A 20148-nucleotide genomic window follows, 5' to 3' on the forward strand; every position below is an offset into this window, starting at 1 on the left:
CCTATAACTGATACAACAACATATCTGAACCCCACCAATGATTAATAGAAGGCTGATGAGAGAGTAGGTAGCCCATGCTGCTTCATATATGTTTATGGACCTCTAGCCTAAGTTTCTCCTAACTTGCGGCCTTCAGATGCACTGGACAACAGCTCCAAGCATCCCTTTGTCCAAAATAGAGTAGTGTGATCTAGGTTTTTGCTTTTGTAATTTGTGCAAAACTGACCTGAACAAAATATATACTTTCCTGTAAAGTTTCTCAAATATGTTTACTGTTAGTTAAAAAAAAAAAAAGGCAAGGTACGTTTTACAAGAACTGTGTTATTGTGTCAATGCAGATATCTTTGCAAGAGCTCTGATCACGACTGCAACTTGGTTGCTATAAGAAGGTTTGCTAACTACAAGGAAACCATAATGGGAAGCTACAAATCAGGATCAAAATAGTCAGAATTATCTTAAGTATAACATAGTATTTTGTTGATTAAAAAACTGTTGAACTATGTTTAATATTTTTTGATAATCAGCAACTTCCAGCGTTTCATTTTCTCAGCATGAGTCAGGAAGGAATATTTATGGCAAAGGCATGTAGGTCCTTTGATGTCTACCTTTTACAGTTAATGCAGTTGAAGAAGCTAGCACCTGGGCAGATGGAACCACGGTGAGACAGCTCTCCCAAAAGTTCCCTCTTTGACCTGTGCTTACACAGGGAAAATCATGCTAGTTTGAAAAACCAGTTGCAAAAGCTGTTGTGTGAACCTGACATAACAGTATGTGTTCTGCAATGGATATGACTTGCCTAGCAAAATGTGCTTGCAGCACTGCATAAAAAGGAGCAGGTTCTCCCCACCCCCTGTTTCTACACATATATCTTCAAATTTTCTCCTATAGCACAAATCTTCAAAAAAGTATTCTTTGTTCCATACTGCGGACAGGAAGCTGACCCATGATGGCAACACAATTGCTTGTACAGGATGCTATTTATTAGTCTAGGTAGCCCTCAAGCTGTGAATTTCATTCCACATCCACTACAGCAGAACTGTGCATTTGTCTCTGCTGAGTTCTAGGACTTGAATTATATTCTTGTCATCTGAGGTGTTACCTATCTTTCCCAGTTTTGTGTCTTCTGCACATCTGATAAAGATTCTCTCTAGCTCCTTATTTAAATAATTGTTAAAAATGTTGAAGCACCCTGCACTCAATAAACAGCCCTACACACTCAATTTGAAACCCCCTCCATTCATATGGGGCTAGCAATGAGAACTCTTAAGTCTGGTTTTCCAACCAGCTGTGAATTCACTTGATGTCCAACCCGTTTAACCAACTTACTATGGGAAACCTGACCAAATGCTTTGCTGAAACTGAGAGAAATTATGTCTGCAGCCTTCCCACAAGCCACAGTATAAGAGGTAAGATTAGTTTAGCAGGATTTATTCTTGACAAGGATTGCCATATTTTACTAATCACTGTTGTCAAGATGGTTAGAGACTAAATGGTTAATGACCAAGTATGTTGCCTTCTCTTGTATCAAATTAAGACTGACTGTTTCATTGTTCCCCACATTCTCCTTTCCCCCTGCCCTTTTTGAAGGCTGGGAAATCCTCACACCCAACTTGTAAGAATGGGGTCAATACTGTTTTGCTCAATTAAAATGCCCCTTCCCAGTCCACCCACATTTTGGCAAGGGCAGTGAAATGGAGAGGGGCATCTGTGGAGAGGGACAGGAGAGTCAGCACATTGATTTTTGGCAGGGCCTTCTTTCAGCTTTCCTCCGTTTTTTGGTTTTATTTAATTTCCAGTCAAGTGCAGACAAGCTCCTTCCTCTCTCAGGAAGAATGATGATGGAGAGCGTGCTACTGGCTGCCAACATTTATTTTCTCAGATGGCAACAAAGTAGGGCGAGGGGAATGGTAGACAGCAGCCATTAGCATTCTTTCGCTAAGAGCAAGAAAGACAGTGCCTGTGCATTTGCACTTTTTTTTAACATGCGTTAGATCCGGATTTAATCATGCTTTGTCTACACCCATTAAATTCAATCAGTGCGGATAAAACCACTAAAGTCAATGGTACATGTTAGCACTGAAGTCTGATTGATTTTGGTAGGTCTATACTAAGCCTGGATTCATGCCAAGCTTGATCCTGAATTTCCCCAAACAATTCAGCCATTTCCTTCTCCCTGCTGAAAACTTGCTTTACAGTTCAGTTTCCATTTCAGCTGCCCAAACAGTACTGCTTCAGAACCAAAATGGTTTGATGATTTTATTTTAAAAAATCAAATCATTTTGGCCCAGTGCTACAAATGGCGAGTCTCAGAAACACTGACTCGGGTAAGGCCCTCCCAGTGACTTCACAGAGAAGGTATCATTTGAACTGGGGACTTTCCTGGCTCGTGTTTTTAACTGTCCTGCACCAGATGCTCCATAGGAAGAAGGCGTACTTGGGATGAATCATGGCCTACCTTAATTTCTAAACTGCTGAAATTTCAGGCATGCAGGATGCTTCTTGGGGGCGGGGGGGGGGGGTTCCAATTATTCATTTAGGTTGAAACTATCCTATGCCTGAAAGGTAGGAGCAATTTGCAGTAGGGCAATTTGCTCTTACGGTGAACATGCTTTCATGTTGCTTTTGCACGGCACGTTCAACACTGCACAGAATGAATCCAGCTGCTGCTTTAGATTCCTAAATATGCACGCAGGAGTTTACACCCTGCTGGTTAAGCTTTTGTCCTCAAAGTGCCTCAGCTCTCTTAGTAGCTGCCATCTTCAATCATGGAGTGTGAAGTGCTTACAGACCCTTTCTGAGCACAGATAAAATTATCCTATTCCTTCTTGCTGTCATACCACAGGCAGCACATAACAAGTTGCATACAAAAGGATAGATAACTTATTCATAGACTAGACAATCTGGCTCAGAAACCAACTTAACCTCAAGCAAATTGCAACAAGAACACCCCTTATACCAAAATGCACAAGGAGATGCGCTCTATCACACATGAAAACGTCTCATGAAATCATACTCCAGGAAATTCCCCAATTCTGCCTTTGCAAATGTCTTTTAGCCTTTTCACTCTCTTCTGTGTACAGCATAGCATATTGAAAAGATTAGGACAGTTGTAGAAGAATTAACAAAACCCCGTCTGAAAGAGAACATGGCATGCTTAAAATCAATGCACAATACATCAAATTTACATAAAAGTCAAGATGTATGACTGGAATAAGTGGAGGTTTTTAATTTAAAAATTACAACACTGGAGTTTGGGCACTAATATTTTATATGAACATTGATGTCACTTTTTACCCATTTTTCATATAAAGCATAGTTCTAGTATTTCTTGGGGAAAAATTAATACCTTACATCTGGCTGTATCTTGTAATTCATATGATGCAACTGTATGTTTAATAGCAGTCATCATTGGTTTATAATTTTTATTATTATTTAACTGGGCTGTAATCGAAGATTTAAAAAAATTGAGTTGATTAAACATATGTGCTTGCAGTCATGACTCATGACCAACATACTCGTAAGTCCCATTCATTTGAATGGCTCTATGCTAAGTAGGCTGAAGACTGAATTTAACCCATTTGTTGTGCAGTGGAATCCTGTATCTCTACAGGAGGGTGGAGATACCCAGCTGCTGGGCTGCATGAAAGGCTACTGCATCCAATGCTCACTCAGCCAGGAAGGAGACATGAAAACACACAACTTAAAACATCTCCAAAACAGCAGACAGCCCCAGTGGCTCTAGAAACTCCACTAGCCCACTGCCCAAACAAGGAGCAGCGCTGCCAATGGCACCCAGGTGGGCATCAAAGGACACAAGCTGAACTAGGGATGTCAGAAAAAGCTGCAACAGAATCACATGAGTTGGGATTTTTATGCATCTGAACTTGTTCTGCAGTGGTCCAGCTCTTTCCAAGTCATGTCAGCAGTTTTTGTTTTTAATGTTGCAGGGGATTCACACAAATGCACATCTGCAAACAGAAATTATATTCTATTTCAAAGCATCAATTTGATCAGTGAGCAAATGAAAGATGCTTCATATAAAAGGGTTGGAATGGATTTAACAAAATCCTGGGCTGAGCTGGAGGCAGTCCTGTTACCACACAGAGCAACACAGAAGAAACACAGATAACTAGGCAGCAACCAGATGAAACACAGGAAAGGCAGAGTTAAGGCTGGGCAGCATCAACAAGCCAGAAAACTCAGTGCTGCAGTCTGAGCTATAAAACACTCCCAGGCCAATGGTTCCAATCTGCACAGGGGATTTCTTTCTCCCTTTCCCAGGAACCATAATTTTAAAAGGGATGTCTAGCATGGTTGCAGAGACACAAGAGGGAGTGTACCTGGTTCTAGGCTCATTTACCCAAAACGGAAAACATGTTACACACACCCTATATGCCAGTATTGCCTGGAAAGGTTCAGGGCAGGGTGCACAAATGTTTCAACCCCAAGCGCTGTCCCAGGTGTCAGACAGGGCCCCTAGAAATCACCTTATGTATGCATACACATGCACACCCAGCACAGCGAGCCTCCACACAGCTTTGGAGTCTATGGAGGATGCTCAAATGGCAGCAGGGGGCATGTAGCACCCAGCTTCCGAGGCGTGCCAAGGGTCTGGACCACACTGCCTTGGACATGTCACAGAAGGAATGGGTGAGCCATCCAGCTGGTGGATGAAAAGCTGGAAGGATTGGCCTGGCTCAGCTTTCCAGATTCTGGCACATCAAACACCTGCCGGCATCAGGACACTGTGATACAAATTGAGCCACCATGCGGGTTGTGGGCTGTGTGTGTGTACTGGGAGGGAGGGTGGGCAGCCACAGGTGTCATGCAAAGAGGCTGGGTATACTGGCAAGATGCCGTGCAGCATGGCGACGAAGCAAGTGCCTGCTGGTTAGTTATCTCCAGAAAACTGCTGCCCAGTTAATGGAGGTCTTTATAAATGATCAGTCAAACTAATATTGCAGCCCTAAGTGTTCCTTTAGGTTTCCAGCTCGAAGGCAAGACGCAGCCTTCGAACTGGGTTTACTTTTCATTTTGCTTTTACAAAATTTGTGCATGTATTTTAAGGAAGGGCTTCTCTTTGGTTAGGCCTTGCTTCTCTTTCTCAAATAAGTGTAAGCCTACACACACAAAAATATGTGTCATGCTATTTGATGTGCTGTGCCTTCTGTGGCAAGGCAGGGGTGGTAAAATGGGGATTTGAACCAGCAATCACATCTGCTGTAGGGGGCAGCTTCCTTGGCTGCTCCTCTGGTGGCTGCCTGATTGCGTTTAGTCTTTGCGGCAGGGTGGTGGTGTGGCAGACATGCCTGGCTCGGATTGTGTCCCTCCCCAGGGCAAGGGTCCACTTTTCCCCTGGTTTGGGGATGGGGCTGGTTCCAAAGATACTGGGCATCTGCCTGCTGTTCTGGGGAGTTTTCAAGCTGCTGCAGAGGAAATGTTGAGGTGCGTACAAATGGACAACGGGGGCCTTGGGCAAAGGTTCCAGTACTTCTACATTTTGCATCCACGCCATCCATCGTTTTTTACCTACTAAGCCACCCACCACAGCCTTGCCCAAATGCTTCATATTTCGCATAAACCCACCGGCCACTAGAATGTTAAATAATGAACTCATATTTATGCCAAAATGTTCCAGATCATCTTCATAAGATTTGATCATTCAGTAGGGGGTTTTGTGCCACTCTTGGATTATTCTGTAGCAGATTATGGCTATCCCTGAATAATACGTTGCCCGATTAATTCTCAGACGTGAAGAAATGGATATTTTACATATACAATCACTTTGGAACCATAAGGTATAGTTTCAGTAGAAAATAATTGTGGCCAAGCAAACGTAATAGGCTTTGGGGCACGGAGGACCATAAATGTATTGTGTTTTTAAAATACTTCCAAATCCCTATTCCCATGGTGTTCTAAACCAACCTGGCCAGAAATAAATTACATGGATCAAAAGCTATGGAATGATGTGAAGAAAGGAATTAATTATCTATATCAGAGAGCTGATATAAAAAGATACCAGGAAATGGGAGGGGGGGATATGGTTCATATTATTATTCATTCATTTTGAAACTCTACCTAGAAAATACATCTAAAGGCAGTATCCTATGCGTGCTTAGATGGAAAACAAGTCCCACAAATCCTTCCATTCCCCAGCCAGCATGGCTTGATGAGGACAGCTGGGAGTTGTATGACTTTTTGCTATTTAAACTTACACAAATGTGCTCTAGGTATAGCAATACAGGCACTGTCTACAAATTCTTAACTATTGCTAACCTAATGACAAATCAAAATATGGTGCATTGCACAATGGTGCTTTTTGTCCAGAGTTTCTTCTATGTCTGCAGTGTTTTCTTTTATGCACCATGACCTGCAACCCACATGCACTCTGATCGCTTGCCTGGAACCAAAGATGACTCACCCATTGCTTTCTTTTCAGACAAGCAACCTGTACATGCTGTTATATTACAAGGGCCTTGTGGCTTGCAGGCCATTCCGCTCCCTCTTCAAGTGGTACATGGGTGAGTTCCAGTTTTGAAGAAATGCATGGCAAAGGACTGTCCAATATGCCCCCTCTTCCATGGCTCAGCCTCAGCAGGGTACATGGCAGTGGTGGCCAACTAGGTTTACATGCCAGTTTAATATGGCAGGCATGTCATGAGCAGAGCCGGCTGGAGCCAGGGGTCAGACTAGATGGCCCGGGAAGCCCCTTCTGACTCGCTCTGTTTCTATGTTTCTAATATCCCGCCGTTATTTGTTTTTCGGTGCCAGGCAAAGACCTTTTTATTTAAACGTCATTTTAATTGTTAATATTATTTGCTTATTTTATCTGGCCAGGGCGACTTATTTTATATTGTTAATTTGTTGTATATTTGAATGTATTATATTTTAATTTTATGTTGTGAGCCGCCCCGAGGCTTCGGCGAATGGGCGGCATAGAAGTGTTTTAAATAAATAAATAAATACATACATACATACATACATCTCACAATACCCGGAGCAACACCTTGCATTGCTCCGGGCAAGAGGCTGGGTTAATTTTTAAAAGGGAAAGCAGGGTGGGTGTCAACAGAAATCTCTGCAGGGCTGCCGGCACCCTCCCAGTTGCCCATGGTTGCCTGGTGCTAATACTGAAAGCGTTCACAATTAGAACCCCTCCTCCTTTCATATCCTGATGTAGTGATCCTGGTTATTCCAACTGAAGAAAAAAATGGCTGCAGGAGGAGACAGAAAGTGTTGCAAAACAGACAGCCAGAGTGACATGTGTGCATCTGCTATGCAAACAACGTATCTGTCCCATCATTTAGCAGTGCTCAAGAGCAATTCTAAATCAGACCTGCAACGTAATGTCCAGCAAATTATCTCAGTGACATGGAGCATGGAACCATTCACAAGGCCCCTACTTGCTACCTTCCCCATGCTTCCCCCTTCCCCTGGGAAGATGCCTTTTAGCAAGTCAGATCATTGGTCCACTGCAATATTACCTGCAGTGACTGGCAGCAGTTCGCAAAGGGTTCCAAACAGCCTTCCCTAGTCATAGCTAGAGATGCCAGGTGCTGAACCTGGGATCTTCCGGCAGAATGCACTCTGCTCCCCATGCTCTTCTTTATTTGTGCATTCTGAATATAGAAGACATAGTTCCGGAGCAGCAGACATATTTGTCCAATGCAGCAAATACCCCCTGCCTCCATCCACATACGCAGGCAAGCCTTTATAAAAATCACCCAGGCTGCTGTACTGCTTTCCTTTCGCAACCTTCTGGCTGCACTGCTTACCCATTTCCTCTGACCTTATGTGTGTACATGTGCATGTCAATATTATCTCTCTCTGCTAGTTCAGGACAGCATTTCATGTATCTAACAAACAGAGCTCTAGCCTATGAAAGCTTGTGCTAAAGGCAAATTAAGACCTTACCATAAGCCTCAGTCATATTAAAAATCCACTTTTTCTGTTACAGTCTCATGGGCCACCTAAATGTAGACCACAGTCTACAAGCAGCTACAAACCATACAAAAATCTGTGCCTTGGGCACATGTGGAGACGTAGGCACTGTGAACATGGCTGCTGGGGCGGGGCCATAGGTCAGGGGCTGACTACATGCTTTAGTTCAGTTGAGGTTCAGTCTCTAGGGAGGGCAAGGGAAAAAATTCAGCCAAGGGATACCACCCAAAGAAATTTAAGTTCCTTCCATGTCTTTCCACAAATCCCTAAATCCAGAAATCTGCTGAAGTTCTCTTAATGGGTACCCTCTCCTAATCTAGAAGTATTAGCTATGCAAATATTGTCAGAATCTGCAAACTTTCATGATGCCTCAGCTATCTTTTTGCTTCTGCTATTGGGAGTATTATTTCCCATTCTGGTTATTGTACAAGTCGATCTTCCCAACGTCAAAAGTAAAGCATTACACTGCAGGTTTTCCCCTGTAGGAAATTCCTTCACTTAACCTTAGAATGAGAATCTAACAGGGCAAAACCGTCTGAAGCCCCGTGTGAAAGTCAGGGAGAACTGGAAACCAAGCTAGTTTTAAAATAGCCCTGCTGGCTCTGCTTGGCTTCACCCTATATAACGTTCATCAGCTTCTGCTTTCACTCTGACTCATTCAAAGGATGGGTGGGGAAAGAGGACAACAAGTTTGAAGGAAGGAAAATGAAAGCCGGCAGGCACAGGGAACACTAACAGAGCAATGTTGACTTAGTAGACCCTCTGTTCAATGGGGTACACCCTTAGGATTGCAGCCTTAGGAAGTCAGGGTCACTGACTTCCAAGGAAACATGCATAGGATCACATGGCACAGGAAATAGCAGGCTTAGCCAAAGGAACTTTGGTCAAGTCCTCAACTAGGATAAGGAGGACAATGCCTTCTCAGCCATCAGACTAGGGCTGGGCTGATGTTTCATTACTTGTAGAAATAGCTCCTGAAGATTTTTCTGACTGAAGAACCCCCACTGAAGGCTTGGTCCAATTGGGCATGGAGGGCTTACCATGGCAGCAATGAGGTTGCAGAGGCTCTTTTTTTGTAAAAGATGACAACCTTCTGCCTCGATTAGTTTAAGTCCCCCCACCCACTCATCATATTACAGTTTGACCCAGTTTTCCTGAACACCTCCTTTTTCATGCAAGATGGTGAATGAGAGTGGGTGGAACATTTTTGGCCAGGCATTAAATGAGAAGAACCACTGAATAATGTTTTCAGGCAAAATTATCCGACTCTTGACTTTGGATCAAGCCAGAATAGTACAGTTCTCCGCATAAAAACATGACCCAATGTTTTCTGCTCATTCAGCTTTTGATCTCTGGAGTCCTGAACTTGTACCGCCTGAACAAATTACACAGTCTCTCTAGCGATACCTGCAGATCATACAAAAACTGTATACTTTTGTGGCAATTAAGGAAATTCTTGCCACTCTTATAGGTCAGGGACTTGAGTCTGAGATGAATGCAACACATTTCCTAATCATAATTTACCATACCTTTCTTTATTAGAACATGGGTGTTGTAATATCGAAACATTGTAAAAACCAATGGCCAGTTAAATCAAAAGGCATCACAGACAGACAAAGATTAATCAAAAAAAGATGTTGTGACCTGGCCCTTAAAGGTTTGTGAGTGATTCTCTGGACCAGGGAGTTTATACAACAGTGATCAAACTCAGGCAAAGGTATAAATGATTAATTACAGCCAAGAAAGCTAGCTACACTAAAAGCCGGGCACATTTGGAATTGGAGGCTAACAGCAAAAATTCAACATGCTTTTGGGGGCCAGGATCTGGAAAACTCAGAGAATCACATTACATCTATGAGCTACCTACATCTGCTTCAGTTTGGGAAGATTACCTTGACTTATTCAAGGGAGAATCAAAAATTAATTGAACCTTGAGGGGGAAGTAACTTTTAGGAATATCAAGGACTTTTCTAAATGCCCACCTGTCTCCATGCATGAAATAAAACCTCTTGTACAGACACTGAGGAACACTAAAGCTCTGGGAGAGGACTTTACACCACCTGAACTTTTTAAGAATAACATAAACTAGTGGGCTGCCTTACTATCTGACTTGTTTACCCATATCAACAATTATGGATGTATTCCTAAGGTATGGAAACTTAGTATAGTAGTCCCCCACTATTTAAAGAAGGAGATCAAGGGGATCATAGGAATTATAGACCAATCTGCTTAACTGATATCCCAGCAGAAATGTACACTAAGTTTCTTCTTCAGAAATTATAGGACTAGGCTGAACAAAATTCCATCTTAGCAGAAGAGAAGGCAGGCTCAGAAAGGGAAGGTGTGCTATTGATTACTGTTTTATCCTCTCCTGCTTGATATAAAAATATGCTGTGAATGGTGAACAGTCCTTCAGTGTATTCATTGATTTAAGTTCTGCCTTTCACTTAATAAATAAAAACCTTCTATGGGAAAAACTGCTGAAAACAAATTTATATTAGTCTACTTTTCCTTACAAAGGTATTATACTTAGATGCAAGTTTGACAGACAGTACAGGTGGAAGCCATGTCTTAACAAGAAAGATTCACACAGATTAAGGGCTGCAACAGGCCTGTATTCTCAGTCTATTTCTTTTTTAGTTCTAGCCTGCTTATGTAATTTCTTTAGTTTGTAATCAAGCATATCCTATGCCAAAGATGCTGGACAAATCTGTTAATACCCTTCTATATACAGATGTCATGATCTTATTGGCTACTACCCATATAGGGCTGCATAGTTACTGACAAAGTTTAGTGCCTAACTGTCACAATGACCCAATAATTAACAGTATGAAATCAAAAGTAGCGATCTTTGGCAAGAAAAAGAAGAGACACAAAAGGCTTTTAGATTCTAATGAAACAGAGCAGGTGGGATATTTTACACCTCTGCGAATTGCTTTCCTCTATGGGAATCTGGATATTACAAGCCAAGGGAAATAAATTGAAAGCAATGTTTGACTTCAACCAGTCATGAGGCTGTACATGGCTTGGGTGTTGCCAGTTCTGACCTTTGGTGCAGAAATTTGGGGCTTTGCCAATAGCAAAACCGAACATCACCAGAATCGCGTCTTATGTTCAATTCTAGGTGTGTCAGTTATACCAGCTCATGTAATTAGAAGTCAACTTGGAATAGAAAGACTCTCATACCGTATCCATCTTAGGCTGTTTAACTACTGGTTTAAGCTAGATCAAATGAGTGACGCCAGGCTCCTTATAAGCAGATAGACAAAACCTTGGGAAAATATTGGTTTTATGATTTCTCAAAACTATGAGAAATCATAGTTTTGTCAATTTGTCAAGCTATGGACTTACTTTGGAGCTCTAGTATTTCTGACATTAATATAAGAAAAGTTTTCAAACAAAGATTACTAGATACTGGAGCACAAGTGAACATGGCTGCCCTGTCAAACACAAGGTTTACGAAATGGCTAGCAAGATCTTAAAGCCAATTTCAAGAAGAAAAGTATTTCTCCTTCCCAGTGAAAAGAGATCAACTTCAGTGTTTACCATTTGTGATTTGAACAAAGGGATGCTATGATGCAACAAAGCAGATTCCAGGGTACAGCAGGTGCTACACCAGAAGTGGAAGATCTGCCCCCCTGTTTATTGGTATATGCAGGTTATATACCAGCTTCAGGGAACAGAACCTATCTTGGTTTCTTGACCATGTAAGAAACTGAGCAGCTGAGGACAAGTTAAACTTTCGCTAATGAGGATCTAATTAGTTTGTGACCTAGAAGGCTGCCCTCTTTGCAGTTAAGGCAGCCAGTTTAAGGGAAAAAGAGAAAGGAAAATAGCTATTAACAGTTAAACATAACATATTTCCCTTAAAAAAACGTATATAGGAATTTATTATTGGGCTTACATAATCTCTTTTATTAAAAGTTGTGCTTTTATGCTCTTTCTCTTTTAAAGAATGTTAATATTTTATTAACCTCAGTTTTAAACTGTTATATGTTAGTATTTTGTCTTAAAGTCTATGTATCTAGTATCTGTGTTTCTGGTACATGAAATTGTCTGGAGAATTATTCAATAATTTTTGAGGAACTGAATGGCACCACAGAAAGTTTATCGAACTTTCTGTGACATTTCAAAAATGAAGGTGTTTGGTTTTCTTCATTTTTACTATGCTTTGTTTTGAACGTTTGGCATGCACAGAGAAATTTAAGTGTTTAGCTTGTTTTTTACACACATTTTTCAGGTTGTCTTTGCATCCACACAATGCAATTTTTAAATAAGAAACCAGAAAATGAAAGGAGCCCTATTAATATCCTTTCTTCTAGCACTCATCCAGATAAATCAGTCAAAGCATGCTCTCCAACCACATATGAGCCCAGCAATTCCCAAATAACTTGCCAAGGCACAATAAAGCGCCATGGGAGGGCTTGAACTGGTACTTCTTGTTGCCAGTAATCCTAGGGGCACTGAAACCTGAACCCTCCACATCTTGGTACAGCCAAATTGGAATGGCTGTGAACCCTCCTCCTGCGTATTATTTTAAGATTTTGACTTTGCAGACATCATGACTTCAACATCAAGTCATCCTCTCCTGTTTCCCACCCCCGCCACCTAAGCAGAGGAGCAAACGGGCAATGCAAGCCAAACAGAGAAGATCCACAGAGAACACAAAGCTTGCAAAATAATTGCCATAACTCAACAGTATACACTGGCTCTTCCAACTGGCAAGATACAAGATTCTGTAATATTAGCAATAAAGTTATATACTGGAAATCCCCGAACAATTCAGAATGCCTGATGGGGTGTCAGCAACAGTCCTTTAACACGCAAAAATCAATACAAATCCAAGGAAGACTGTTGATGAAGCAGAACAATAATCTTTAGGCCAGTCATTTAGCCCCTTCCAATATTTGAAATGGCATAATAGCTGTATATGACTTAGTTCTTGCTAGCATTTAATTGACTGTTTCTATAAAGACTAGGATCAGAATGCAAAGCTTATTGCAGTCATCAATTCTGCCAGGGAGTGCTCCCTCTTCCTCTCATGTACTGAAAAAGTAAGGCTGTAGCCCAGTATCCACTTAACCTGGAAGCAAACCCCAAGGGACTGAATGTTCTGAGTTCTATATAAGGCTGTTAATTTATTTTAATCTTTTTCACAGAATTGAGATCCAAGCACTAAAAAAGGGAACATTCCTGTCCTGTTCACTTAAATATGAAACTGAAAGAAACGGCAATCTCCTTTAGTGTATTTCTATTATGAAACCCTTAGGTTTTCCACTACAAACCCTTTCCAGTTTAGCAGGATAGCACAAATACACTAAAGGAACTTGCACTTTCTTTCAGTGTCATGTTTAAATGCCACATTTTCCTTGCTCTTAAAAGCAAAAACAAAAAACCATGCGTAAAATGCTGGTTCAACAGAGAGGCAAAACTGGATCTCAACTAAAGAACCCATAACCAATGGCAACAACCCTAAATGCCTCATGTAGAAAAGCCCTCTGTGCAACTTTTTCTGTGTAGAAATGTAGAAAGTAACATTCCAGAGTCTCTTCCTATAGCACAATGGTGAGAATAGGATATTCCGTGGAAGGATTAGCTAGGCTGCCTTACAGTTTAAGCAGGATGCCTGCCCATTGTTCTAGAATTTAAAGGGAATATATATTTTCTGGAGTGAAAAAGTGAAGCCTGTTTTCAATTTGAACCCAGGAAATTAAAATGCTAACTTAGTTTGGACTGGTATCCTGAAATAAGCACATGTTATGGAGGCTGATCCCTTAAGGCACCAGTAAGAGAAGACTGGATTATTCCAGTATATTTAAAATTAGCAATACTCTTTCTTTATGGGTGATTGGTTGGCATAAGAAACTGATACTATTTCAATGAAATCTAAATGAAATTTCCTCCCAGCTCTGAAAATTCTACAAATTATGGTAACCATCTGAAGCAGGTACCATAATGCCTGTACTGAAATGGCAGAAACTGAGAAAATCAGCAGTTTTGATTTGGTGAAACCAACACAGCAGTGGGACAACTATAAAGGTGACCTATATCTGAAATTCAGGTTGATCTATGAACAAACATCTATGTACGAGGAGGCAATGGAGTAGTGAAAGAGATAATGAAAGCATCTGAAGGCTAGACATATAATCTGAGTGATCATCCCTCATCAAAAGCCAGGTCACGCTTCATTTGTATTGACATCAACAAACTTAGCACTGAGTCTGGAACAACCACAACACTCACATAAAGCCCCTTTTAATTCACTGCTCATTTTCCATTAAACTTAACAGGTTGCCTGAATAATTCACTGCTACTCCATACTGGAGTCCTGCATCTTACGAGCTTTCCAGGGTAGGGGGCATAACTTGGAAGCTTTCAACCCATAGCAAATGAATCAGACACTCCACCAAACATACTTAAGAGGTAAAAAAGAATATCCAGCTAATAGCTGGATTGCAAGCCAGAATGTCAGATGACTCTTGAGACGTGAGAAATGGCCCCTGCTTGTGTTGAACCCTGCAGTCCCTAATCACCTGATTCATCCACATGCAGAATGGAATATTTATCATATTTAAAATACCAGTGCAAAGGGGACAATATGACTGTTGCCCATTTTACTAATGGACACGTCATCTCAGGGAGAGATTTTTAAATATTTGCCCAAGGCTCCATCAGGAAGGCACGTAAAAATAGAGAACTAAAGCTGGTAGAACACAAACTTTCCCCATCACAGCACCTTTTTTACTTCCAGGGCTGTCCCTGATTGTGGTCCTTTTGGGTTGCTTTTTCAGGGGGTCATGTTTACCCCGTTAAGAACAGACTGCACTGTAATGGTTCAATTATTGAATTACTGGTTCAGACACCAATCATTTTCAGCAGAGAAACAGCAAAGGCCAATGGAGAATGAAAAAACGTGGAGGTAGGAGGGATAAGCTAGACCTCAAGAGCACCCAGTAGGCAAGCATCCTACTTTACATGGTCCATTTAAGGGCGTCTTCTGTCTGCAGAGCTGTCCAGTTGAAAGACAGAGACGCATAAGACAAGAGAGCCCAAAGAAGCCTTGAAGCTGGCCATCCACGGGTGACAGTAGGCAGTAGACTGAGCAAACACACAGGTCACCACATGCACTCCTCCTCACTACGGTGAGATGTATATTATTTCCATGTAGATTATAGCTATTATTCCTAAATTTGCATCTGTGCATATCAAATCTCTCTCTGTGTGTTGTTGTTGTTGTCGTCGATGATGATTCCCTCTCTAGCTAATCCAACAAGAACCTCTTGAATACGACACTGAATTCAAGTGTCGTATTCAGCAATTCAGCAATTCAGAATTTGAACGGAGGGCCTTTTACTTTACGGGTCAGAAATCTTTTCATCTGTTGATTGTGCAAGCAGAGAAAATCATTGAATGGCATATGATGGCACATGTCCACTGTCTTTAACAGGTCTAGTACCTCATTGAAATTGTTTTAGATGTTTCATTGTTTGAGATTTTTGTATGTTAAGAACTGCATACTATGTTTTATTATCTTGTATCTATGGTGTATAATTTTGTGCATTATTGTGAACTGTCCAGAAAGCTTTGGCTGTTGGATGGTTCAGAAATGAAATATTAGAAGAACAACAACCAGCAGCAGCAACAACAATAAACTACCAAATGAGTGGTTGATGTGCAGCCAGACCAGCAGCATGGGCTGGGGGCTCCAGTGTTAGTGGGGCAGCGTAGCCACTCTGGGTTTTAGTTGAAGCTTTAAAGGCGACATCCAAAGCATGGTGCCCCCAGGCTAAGATTCAGCACCACAGATAGTTCCTTAAACATGCAGACTGCAACTCAGAATGGATACATTTGCCACCACTGCACATTGGGAGCTATTATCTATAGCATAAAAATGTTTGGCTTTTATTGCTTCTCCTGATTTCTTCTTCGGTGAGAATATATGGTAAAATCTTTGCACAAGCTTGTGGATGCTGGAAATAACAAACTTCATATAATTTTAGGAAACTCTAAGAAAAACCTGTTTGCATAACTGCTGGAAAAAGTTACCACCAGATGATCAGATAACAACTATGTGTTGTTAACCACAATCAACCAAGAATTCACAACCCAACAACAAGCCATAAGATATTTTCCTGGGTTGTTCACAGTTAACAATTCACTGTTAAACCATAATGCAGTGTTCACAGATAATGACAACCCATGATTTAACAGTCATGATTCAACCATGTGATTCAACCATGATCCGGGTTCATGTCAACCAATATGTAGCCTTGAGCTACATACAAACGGCAGCTTTGCCTAAGTTGGATTAAAGCCTGGAATTTTGACAGTAAAATGTGCTGCCCATGATCAGTTCTTAGCTGGTGCCAGCTATGCCAGAAAGAGGCATTAGCCATTTCACAGTGCTTCCTAGCCTTAACTTAGTTAAAGGCCATGCTGACTGGGAATGCTGACTGATGTAGTCCACTGCATCTGGAGAGTACCAGGTTGAACAAGACTGTCTAATCCATTCAGACTAGTTTTCTGATGCATGTCTCTGTGTTATTGGCCTTGATCCATGCTGGCTGCCAAACTAGTCTGGTGCTCCAACCCTTACAGTATTCTGGACCTGGTACTTCAGAAACATGGAAAAAATAGCACAGCCCACTAGCTTTTCCATAAGTCTAACTTTGAGTACTTATGTCAGCTTTTGGACATTAATTTTCCACACACATTCTTCCACAGGAATCATTCTTAAAGTATTCCTGTGGAGGCAGACAGTTTATGGAAACCAGCCCCAAATGTCACCTGATACTCTGCTTCCCATCCTCCACAGGTCACAGGGGCCATTGGTAAAAAGGATATTTCATCTGCTTGAGTGATTATTCCCACAGGAGTTCTAGTATGATTTTAGTGCTGCTGGGTTTTACTCTGGTTTAAATTTAAGGGTTTTATTTTATGTCTTACTATGCTATTGCATATTATGGTTTTAAGTTGCATTTTAAGTTGAATTCCCCAGAGAAATTAGGCTATTGATCAGTCTAAAAATTGTAACACACAACTAAATATTTAAGCCTGGAAACACTTGCAGAGCTGGTGAGTTTGGATTTATCTAGCATTAAACACCCACTATGCACATCCCATCATTTGCAGATGTATGATTAGACAAGCTCTATTTGCCAGTGAGTTCTCCTTCATACAATCGGGTTTCGGGTTTTTTGGTGGGAGAGGGAGTGTTTTAAGAGAGACCTGTCCCATCTTAAATTGGGCTGAAAGCATTCCAAACTAGTGCCTAAGCCTGAATATCAGACAATATTTTCCAGATAGCAGTATAATTTATTTATTTATTTATTAAAACATTTTTATGCCGCCCCATTCGCCGAAGCCTCGGGGCGGCTTACAACACTAATACACTCTTGGTAGGGGACTGTGGCACACAACCAGGAGTACAGAAAGCATCCTGGGGTCAGAAAGGACCAGAATAAGACTATATACCCTGCAGTCTAGAGCTTGTGGATCAAGAATTCATAAATGGTGAATATATTCCAGGGGCTTGTAACCCTATAGATATTATTGGTCAAGAATTCCCATCAGCCCTAGCCAGGATATCCAATGGTGATGCATGATGGGAGATGCAACCTAACATTTGGAGAGCAAGAAGTAAGCTGCCCCTGAACTAATCCTGAAACAGTGGTCATGCCACTCCTGTCCCTGCAAACCTTTCTTCCTTCCTAATTAATTCCATCAGGCAAACAAAGCCTGTGGCTAGATTTGTTTACTACAGAACATTTCCATCCTGCTTTTTCCCTTCCTCTAGGGGAAGAAAAGCAGTGAGCAGCACAGAAATATATATACAGATAGGATTTTTTTAAAAATGTGATAAATCCTGTAGTAACAGCATTGGCAAGCAGAACAGGTGATTACTCCAGCATTCTCAGAGATCTCTGTAAAGAGCCAGATCTTCACTCGGTAGCAGAAAACAGGTAGTGAGTGACAAGGCCTGTCCAGTGAAGAGATGCCAGAATGTTGACACTGCAGCTGAAAAGGTGCTGCTCCTTGGGCCCACCTGAACTTCAACCTGTAGGCAGGCCCAAAGCGGGACCTACAACTGAGTGTGCAGGACAGCACATATGAGAGAAGATAATCATTCAGGTACCCCTCATTCCAAGCCATTTAGGGTTTCAAAAGGAGAGAAGCAGGACCTTGAACTGTGCTTGCAACAAAAAGATAACCAATCTAACTTGAAAAATATACTGCATATATACTGGGATTATATATGCATTGAACCAACCCTGACAATTGCCTGGTGATAGCATTTTGAACCAACTGAATTTTCTGGACATTTTCCCAGTAAATGCATTAGAAATACTCATTCTTGCCCCCAACCACTCAATATGTCTTGCCTTTCTTTTTAATGTAATTTAATTAGGGGCTTACCCATTTGATCACTTATACCTCAAGGTACTTAGCAAAATCAGTTGAAGTTAAAACTACTGGCAGCAGATGAAAACAAATACCAGCAACAGCCAATAGATAGAAACTTAAATTAGCTTTTGATTTCAGCAGTAGACAAGACTACCCTGAACTCTTTTCATTCCAGATCTTAATTACAAGAAGCAATTACTGTTAAGAAACCCTGTCTGAGCTTGACTCCCTCCCATTCCCCATTCCTTTGAGCTTTTGTGTCATGTCTTTCAAATCATTAGCCTGAAGGCAGGGACTGCCTTGTTTTATTGACTGTAAGTAATTTGCTCGGGGTGTGTGTGTGTGGGGGGGGGGGGGGTTGGATGAAGGGTATATAATAAAAAGCATAACATGCTATGAAGAATGCAAGAGAATTGAATGAACTTTATTCAGCAGTTAAAATATAATGAATACTGCAGGCAAAAGTGGAAGGAGTTCAGCAATTTGGGGGCCACCATTGAAAGGGCCTTCCCTGGTTCCCACCTACTTAACCTCAGAAGTCAAATGAACCTAGAGGAGAACCCCTAACCAAGATCTCAGTGACAGATGTGTATGAGAAGGCAATCACTTAAAAAGGCTTAGAGCCTTTGAAAGTGCAAGACTAGCACTTTTAACTGAGCCCATAAATAAGCTGGCAACTAGTGAAACCCTTTTGACACTGACATAATATTTTTCTTGATTTTGTACAACTGTGACTTTTATCTATCTCTAGCTTTCACTTCAAACTGACCCCCAAATCAGATTACAAAGTATCAATTAAACTGACAATAAAAAGTAATCAGAAAACATAAAATCAGACACTAAAATAAGTGATAATACCTATTATCTGGCTTGAACACAGCTTGTCATGTTTATCCAAAGAAAGGGCTGGCTCCAGAATTTTGAGAGGCCTGGAGAAAACACTCTCAGTGCCCCCTCCCCAGTGAAGCTACCTTCTTGTATCCATTGTCACCAACTGCTCTTGCTCCTCCTCCTCTTTCCTATCATTGCTCCTATTTATTTATTTACAAAAAAGTTTTTTTATGACCACCACCACTGTCCAGGTAAGAGTAAACAAGCAGGTTCACTCTGAAAGGCACAACTGGAGTCCACCAGAATAACCTTCAATGCGGTAGCCCCATTTCTAAGGAATTCTTTGCCTCTAGAGATCGGGCAGTCACCATCTCCATGCTGCTTTGGGGCCTGCTGAAGACGGCCTTGATCCAGGAATCCTTTCTGGCTGACCAGACACAGTTTTGTTGTTATGCAGTTCTTTCCTTTGTTTTAGCCTTGCAACCATTCACCACACCAGAATCTGCTTAAATATGGAATGGAATACAAATATGGGAAATAAATTCAGAAGGTAACTAAAAGAAGAGGAACAGCTCCAACGGCTTTTGCCAGGGGGCTCCTGTATGGGTGCTCTGCAACAGCTCAGCCCTGCCTATTCTTGGCACCAGCCTTGTCTAGAGAGAAAGGAAGCGGGAGAAGCTGCTCCGCCATCCAGTCAGTAAAGCTCTTGAATACAAAAGCTCTTTCCATCAAAACATGGAAGATGAAACTCCTTCATTGGGATCTTCGCAAACAGGATGTCCCTGCACAGAAAGACCCTGGAACTCATCATTACTCACCACCACAACCCAGGTGAAAGGGTCATCTACAAGAGGGCCTCTTCCTAGGATTTCAAGGATTGGGGAGGCACATATGGGGAGGAGGTGGTCCTTCAGATCGCTTTTAAGTATGACATCCTGGCAATTAAATAGGGAAAAAAGCAGGGGGAAATAA

General features: G+C 41.5%; 1 protein-coding gene across 2 annotated transcripts in view; it reads right to left on the reverse strand.

Annotated features, from left to right (window-relative positions):
* TFEB (transcription factor EB) overlaps positions 1-20148 on the reverse strand; it is a 79507-nt gene that overhangs the window by 18489 nt on the left and 40870 nt on the right. Inside the window, exon 2 of one of the 2 annotated variants that reach the window (XM_044445041.1) lies at positions 19995-20111. The exons of the other annotated variant lie outside the window; for it this stretch is intronic. The gene's annotated coding sequence lies outside the window, so the exon portion shown is untranslated. The remainder of the gene's footprint in view (positions 1-19994; positions 20112-20148) is intronic. 2 annotated transcript variants of the gene reach the window in all.

The sequence above is a fragment of the Varanus komodoensis genome, unplaced genomic scaffold (genome assembly GCF_004798865.1).
Source record: "Varanus komodoensis strain SLA01 unplaced genomic scaffold, ASM479886v1 scaffold1, whole genome shotgun sequence".
Classification (NCBI taxonomy): domain Eukaryota; kingdom Metazoa; phylum Chordata; class Lepidosauria; order Squamata; family Varanidae; genus Varanus; species Varanus komodoensis.